This window comes from Pinus tabuliformis, chromosome 6 (assembly GCF_031772625.1).
Source record: "Pinus tabuliformis cultivar Carrire ecotype Pingquan chromosome 6, CPIR1, whole genome shotgun sequence".
Classification (NCBI taxonomy): domain Eukaryota; kingdom Viridiplantae; phylum Streptophyta; class Pinopsida; order Pinales; family Pinaceae; genus Pinus; species Pinus tabuliformis.
In genome coordinates this window covers 684,972,081-684,980,447 of record NC_142292.1, presented here as the reverse complement: position 1 = coordinate 684,980,447, position 8,367 = coordinate 684,972,081, and the positions used below count along the sequence as shown (strand labels likewise).

The 8,367-nt window shown below is 34.5% G+C and overlaps 1 pseudogene; it reads left to right on the top strand.

Moving 5' to 3' along the window:
* The first annotated feature begins 3,413 nt into the window (after positions 1-3,413).
* Positions 3,414-5,426, top strand: LOC149260505 (extradiol ring-cleavage dioxygenase pseudogene; annotated as a pseudogene).
* Positions 5,427-8,367: the final 2,941 nt, after the last annotated feature.

Sequence of the window (8,367 nt, the reverse complement as noted above, 5' to 3'; positions counted from 1 at the left end):
TTGAGCGCCATTCCACCAGCTCAAAACTCAACCGCTTCTGATCTAAAATTCGTGAGAACAAAGTATTTCTCGTACAGAGATTGACTGTATGGGCATTCACCGGATATATCACCTTCCAAAATAAGGATGAATCCAGAGGCTACCTGGCCCGATTATAGACTCTGCCTGAAGAAATAAAATGTAAACACTTTCTGAATAACAGATCTGATGATCAACAGCTCTGGTACCATGTAGAAATTTATATGACACTTATTCACATATATTATCCTGATTATACACTATTGTGGAATACATGCATAATACATAACCTCTACGTTGATCATCAATTTAGCAGCATTAAAAACAATGAAACATCAATCGCATGCGCACATTAACACAGTATGTAACCCGGGGAAAGCATACAGCTGAAAACCCCACACTATCTGTATATTATAATGATTGAGAAAATGTAACAATACATGGTACAATACTCCTCACAAGTACTCAGTACTATCTCCACCTGTTACACACAAAACTAGCTCAGATCCGAACAAGTCACAGGTTCAAATCTCCTTCGCTGCTTTGCCTGCCTCCACTGCACAATCCTACAAGAGAATCACGTGAGCACAAGCTACAATTTCCTTAATATTGGCCCACACTGCGCAATCCTCATTAGAATTACTCAATCCATGCATGTGCAAAATCTCATGCACAACTGATAGTCACAACTCACCCTTTCACTTACCTATAACACCTGTCTCTGTTGAACTGTCCATGCACTGAGTTAACTGATGTATTCTTTAGTTTCTTTATGAGTTAATAATTAGTGAATTAATTAACAATTAATTCACATCACTCATCACTAGTGTATTTGCAGTTAAACTAAATACAACTAGTTCAACTAAGTCAAACTGAACATAACTCCATCAACTCCACAGAACTTACATGCATAAGTTCTAACTGAAGTCCTCCATGCCATAGCTCAACTAACACATAAGAAACCACGTGATTCCTTTTGTCAGTTGCATGTGCCACATCCGTAGCTCGAACTGAAGTGCTCCAAGAGAATAAGATAATGTTTAGAGTCCAAATATTACTAAGGGCTAATAATATTTGACTGTTTCTATTTTTAGCCTGGCAGTCTAAAAATAGACTCTGATCACTCCGCTGTGAACCAAAAATAGAATTCCATCTATTTTTCCCAACATGACCAATCATCCATAAACAACATCCTGCAACTCATAGACCATGATCCATATGTCTAAAAATAGACATAGTCTAAAAATAGACTTTGCGCCAAAAATAGCCTGCGGACCAACTTAGTGAAGGCGACTCCTTTCCACTAAGCTCCATCATCTTGTTGCATTTTCAACATGTTGAAGATAGAAGAAGGAGTTCCAGAGATAGTTAAAATAATTTTGAGGGAGTTGGTGCAAGCTAGAGCTCAAGATAGCTTAGAGCACTGATTGAAGGAATCTAGTCCAGAGAAGCCTAGATATGTCTGCAGAGTATGGACAGCCAGTAGGATAAGATGGTATTCTAAACCCATAGGTTCATTTTTAAACCATTGGAGTTGAGTCAAAGACTTGTAAAAGAATTGAAGCCATAATCCCAAAGAGCCTAGTCGAGTTGATTAGAGCTCAAGGAGACGTAGCCCAAGACATTAGGGTGAACTCCATATTATATTATTGTCTAATGTGTTTGTTTATTTGTTGCATTATTTACTGTTACATGTATTTAAATATCAGCATAAGCAACAGAACAAAAGGCAATAGACAGTTTAAAGGCAAACACAAGCATACACCTATTTCAAGCACTTTTAATTCCGAAATTGGTTAACCATAAGCATAGATCTTGGGAATATATAAGCTTTGGAGTGGGAGAGGTTCTTGTAAGCTTGACAAGAAGCCTTTAGTGCCCCATTTCAGATCATGGGAAGACGACATTGTTGTCTTCTTCAAACTGAAAGATTTAGGCAATTTTCCAGATGTTAGCCAAACTTTCGACTGTATCCCACGATATTGTACCTACACCTTTGACTGTATTCTCACTCATTTCCATGGCCTCTCCGACCTTCTCCTCCACATGTCCAATCTTGTTGTGTTCCACTAATTTATCTGACTTGTTCTCATCGAGCTCTGCTAAAGCGACCTGGAATATGGTAATTAGGAAACCCGCCAACATAACCAACACCAATACATTCTCATATCTATAGCCATATTCAAATTAATAGTGATTATTTCAATGTATATTCAATTGTATCATTAAAATTGAATTTAAAAGTCTAAGCACTGTTTGTCCTCTTGTATTCCCTAATTTCTTCAAAAGTTGAGAGGGATGAATATTGCAAGTAATGAGCAGAGGATCCATAGAAAAATAACACAATGGGCTTTCACGTACTGAATCTCCATGTTGATCCTTCTTCACTAATACTCTGCTTCTCTTTGACACGTTTATAACTCTTGTCAAATAAGTTAGTGTCATGTCACCATATCCTACATACGTAGGTTGTTTAAATTAGACTTCCATACGACTAAAATGATAGAAGGTATATCTTGGACCGTCTAATATTTACATGATAACATATTTAATAAATTAGAATTTGATGACATGACTCTAGAATTAAATAAACATTTTTATCTTAAGGTATGGAAACATGTAATAAACATTGTTTAGAGATTAAGTGAAAAAAAATGGGCTTCTAAAATTTCATTTCTCTACCCTCTCAATATATCTTCATACTCAAAACCTACTCGGAGTAAAATATTGGCAAGGATTTATGACCAAGTTAAGTTACAATGTTGAACCAAATGGCTCATTGTAGAAGGACAATTTATCCTTGTGAAATGTATCTCTTTTTTATCCCACTCGATCATTATTCTATTTTGGCAACCTAGAAATTGGTTTTCGAATCCATGTTCAAATATCTAGGAAGCTTGCTTTAGAGAGTAGCAAAGACTGAAAATTCTCTCTTGTATGTCTAGCCAAAATTTGTATGCTAAAGAACGAGGAATTAAGTTCTAGAAGGTTAACTCCCATGAGAAAGTCCTTGAAGTCAAATTGTATGTGAGAAAAATTGCTTAAATGAAAACAATTATGGAGCTGAAAGTGTACTTAATTGGACCAATATTATGGAATGTAGAGAGTTGTGTATTTTTGTGTTGATGGATTCGATATTGATGTCTTGTATTTTGCATGATTTGCTTTAAATGCATCCCTGCATATCACTAAACACCTTGATACCTATGGTGTAGAGTGGTTTTATTGTTGGGTTGTTTAGATTTAGTTAAATTTGGAATAATGGAGGGATGCAGATTTTGTTGAAGTATATAGGAATTTCTTTTTCTAAAAGTTAGGATGCAAATTTTATCTCTTTATTTGCAGGGTTTGCAATGTTAAGTGGAAAGCTATTTTATTTTTTCCATGTACCCTATATGTTTTGGCGGATTCAATATAATGCTCCTGGAGGTACGGATTTGGAAAAAAGAGATAAGTAGTTGTTGATAAATTCAGGCTTCAAGACTGTATGAGAGGACCCAAGTAGAGGACTAGACCATGGTGCTTGGGTACCCCTCTCCTTAGTGTACCCTAAACTTGACATACCATTTTTTCATTTATTTTCTAGTTAAAGCAAAATGGCAAGCACCACTACAAAATGGGAAAGGCCGTGGCACCCTTGAAATTACACGGTGTTCTGATTATGGATTGGGTAGTGCCACTCACAATGTCACGGTTTTGAGATTTGATTGTTCTTCTCCATCTCCATGGGCTCATACCTTTAACAACCGGCTGACAAAAGCTTTGATTAATGGCAGGTTAATTTACCTTAAAGGCATCTAAAATTGTTGCGAGTTTAATTGTGGGAGAGAGATGTCTTTTTAGTTTTAGCTATTGATTTTCAATATATAATAATGTTTGTATTTATTAGTTGACTTGTATTTTTCTATTCAAAATTATGCTTTCATTGTAGTGAAAAAATTACCTTTTGTATGGTGAAAAATGAGGAAGAATGATAAACTAAAGGATCTTCTGGGAAGGCCAAGCCAAAGCTTAGGGTAAACTATAAGCTACAGAGCCTAACAACAAAATATCTTTTTATCCCATTTGTAAATGCTTTTATTATAGGCACATGGTTGATGTATATTTGATATAAAAATCCTATTATACCATTGGAAAATCTTACCCATTCAAATATGCTAATGTGAACTCATTTTAATGTAATCACACAGGTGTTAGTTTGGATCTTGTCTTCAACCTCGGGAGTCTCTTAAAGCCCTAATTTCCTTTAGCATGAGACTTCAGGCTACATACAATAACTATAAGTAAATGATGATGCTAAGAACAACAAAAATTCAGAGTCAGATCATAGAGACATTGCTAGCTTGTATGGCATTAATAAGGAATGAGGAAGCCACCCCCACAACAAGCCCTCAACCCCTCCACATATGATAGCATATTAAAAACATCACCACTACTACAGAAGTAACTAACTAACCCTGATTGGAAGACAATAAGCCACCATTACCAAGATTCTATTATAGAAGCCTTATTAACATAACTAAGTTCATCTGCCCTTTGTTGATGCTTATTTCGTGCTCATCAAAAATCTTGTCTTTATATGCTACAAGATGTCGAAAACACCACCAGTAATACAAGTCAACTAGCTAACCTAGACACTAAAACCACTATAAACAAGGCTAACAATCTAAGCTTGTCACAAACTTTTTGGAAAGAACTAAAGTGAAGCCCCCTTTCCCATTCATGTTTGTCCTCTAAACTTGTCAAAAAGTTGTTCTCTACATAGATTGTGTTCAATAACCTTTGTTAATCAAAATAAATATACCAGGACCATAAAAATATTAATACACTCCAACCTATAGATATTTTGCATCAATATTTAGGTGTTTCAATGTTATTAGTTATCACAAAGGATTTTTGTTATGATGTTATCTCTAATCACATGCTCATGACTCTTAGGAAGCAAGGACAAGGTATTTCCCTGTTTGTCTTTGTTGTCCATCATACACTCTACATTCTAAATCCTTTCACCAATTTCTCATAAAAGGAATGAGACATACCTCTCTCATGGTTCGAAGCCTCTTCCAAAGCCAGTTAATCTTAGCAATAAAAAAAGCTTCATTTTTCATTCGCTTTCCATTCCTGTTATCAAAATCATGTTTATAATGTTGGACTTAACTCTAAATAATTGTATGTATTTATACTTGGCAAATAATTTTTTTATTAATTCTATTAGTTGACATCTTGCAGGCATGATGAGATAAACAATTTTCAAGAGAAGGCTCCATCTGCAAACCTGGCTCATCCTTATCCAAATCATTTTTATCCATTAGAGCCGTTGGAGAGGGAGCCAAAGCAGAACCGATCCACAATAGTTGGTGTCATGCACACTTTCATATTCTTCTTATCCTTTTAGGTCTAATCAGTAATAGGTTCAATTGAGTCTTTCATGGTGTGATGTTCATGCATAATAATGTTGATTTGTGCCATGCTGCCAACTTTCAAACTTAGTTTCCAATCTAGCTACTTTTACGCTTTATATTGTGTTCTCTACTATTTATGCATCTAGTGATGCCTTAGAATAATATCTCGACAAGTTTTACATGCACCTAGCAGTGCTTGGATCCATGTTCTATCACAATAAATTTTCACTGGAAAAAATAGACGTTGATACTTGGAAATCAAGTATGTTCGATTTTAATGTTTGTTGGTGCTAATCTCTTTACAATTAAAGAAGTTGTAATTTTCTTCTCTTTTACTTTTCCTTCTTCTTCTTCCTCTTTTTAGTAAATACAGAGATGTATGCCAATTTTCTGTATATTGATTACTTCGAAATTTATTAACCTCTCTTGCGATTAGTTGGGTCAGTTAGTATTGCATCTCTTATCTAAGTTAACATAAAATTTAGGCAATACCAGGGCTAGCTTTAAAGATTAATCTAACCTTTAGAGTTTTAATTCTTATGAAGTTGCATTAAAAGTATTTTTTTTAAAGGTGTAGTCTAACTTTTTTACCTTTTGACTTCTTTTTTTAAGAATTTGACAATAATTTTTTTGACGAAATAGTGGTTTTTGTTGATTAAAATGCGTTTTTGAATGTATAAATGGATTAAGTGCCTTGAAAAACACTGAAACACTTGGAATATGTAGATTTCATAGTTCATACTTGTGATTCGAACAAATTCGAATAAATTTCCAATAAAATTGAACATAAAATATCCCAAAAAACCAAAATGTAGAAGATTTAAACCACCACATTTTGAAAAAGATGTTTTTAATCTCGAAAACAAATTGTAATACATCAAATAATACCATAGCATTAATTAGCATGTGAGGTGACTTCATATGAGGGGGGAAACCAATAGTTATGGTGCCATTGACCCATTAATGTGTGGGGGATGTATATGCCCACCGATAGATAATGTACTTGCTTAAATCCAACGGTGGGCATATACAACCCCCACCCATTAATGGGTTAATAGCACAATAAATATTTGTTGCCATGGTGGGGAGCTTGGATAGAACCAAGAGGAAGGGTGGGTTCATTATAGATGCCATTTTGGCACATTGAATATAAGTGTGTACGTGCGCACATTTTTTTGGCAAAAGGATCACTTACCAACACATTCATTACTTACAATGGGAGAATGGTACTTTATCACATAATCAAATATGGAAAAGTAGTGACAATATGAAATGTTTTTAAATGGAGTTGTCTTTAGTGTGACTTTTTGGACTTTTCGGTGCCGGAATACGGCAGAAAAAATTGAGGTGAAATCTTGATTTGTGTTATTTAAACTGGTTTTTTTTACTATATATATAGATTCAGCACCCTGAAAAACCCCTAGGGCACTTGGATTGTGCAGAGCTACCCATCAAACTTGTGATTTCAATAAATTCCTACCGGAATTTAGAGAAATTAGACCGCAAAAACCCACCGGAAAAGCCTAAAAATAGTCGCACTAAAGACAACCCGTTTTTAAATTGAGTTGCGGAAGTAAAACTCCTTCTAGAGGCTTATACATAACAATAATAAATACAAATAATTTGAAAGAGTAATATTATTTTATATGGTAAGTTATCTACCATATATGTGAAAGAAATTAGTAATTCTTTAATATATTGATTATATAGTATCTTAAGTTTGCTTACGTAAACAAAATATCTGTTTTTAATATCAATATTGTATTCTTTTAATGATTTTTTAAAATAAATTGTAGGAGTTTTTGTGATGTTCACTATTTGTGAATAGACACTTCATCTATCGTGCTAGATAAACAAAACTTCTCTATCTATTGAATGCTCTTTATACTTTATTTTTAAAAAAATGATACTTAAACTTTGATGAACATGACATTATGGAAAGCTTTGAGATAACTTCTTTATTTACCAAAATTCTCATTCTAGAAGCTCTCAATTTTATCTTCAAACTCATTCATCTTCAAACAATTAACCTCATTAAATTTTGCCTTATCTCTACCTTTTTTTTTACCTTTAAAGGACCTTGTTATGAACAAATTGAAGGTACAACTATGGGTTCCTCCTTTTCCCCAATGGTTGTCAACATTTCTATGGAACATTTTGAATTTGTAACTTCTTGGTCTAGCTCTTTGAAGTTTTCCTCTGAGAGTTGTAATGGCCTAACTGGTCAAAGCAAAGGTGTGAAAATTGATCAATTTTGTCTTTACAATTTTCCCTACCTAGCATGGCAACATAATAAACCAACAATTTCTTCAATACTAAAAGAATGAAATAAGGAATTGTATAAATTATGTGGTCATTTAGCTATTTACCTGCGTAGTTTTCCATCAATCATCTTACTCCAGGCATAACCAAATGCTGCAATGGAAAATTTCCATCAGCAAGTAAGAAACCACTGAAGTAGAAGGTTTCTCTTCATAATCATAATCCCAGCTACAATCATTTGAATAGCCCGTTCAAAATCCTCCTTTTTTCGCATCAACCGTGTCTTAGTGCATACATGATGATCAATCGATCCCTTCCCATTACTTTCATTTCACACCAAAATGTTCACTCAACATAGCAACTATCAACATAATTGTTGATGTTGTTGGTTTTATTAGTTCAACTTTTCCTACATCCATCATACGCTAGTGTGATCTCTTGGAAACTCCCAAGAAATATCTCTCCTTGCATGACATGTTAGGTTGTAGCATCGATGTCACCTTATGGGGCGCACAATGCCATGCTAGAGGGGGCGAAATTTTTGACCTTCACAACTCAGGAACCACTCTAGTTCTTGCAATCAAAGGGGGTTGTCATCAAGTTCAATGGAAGGGATATTGGAATTATCCCTACCATTTTCCTTCTTAAAAACCCATTATTGATGAAGCACACCAGCTCCAACAAT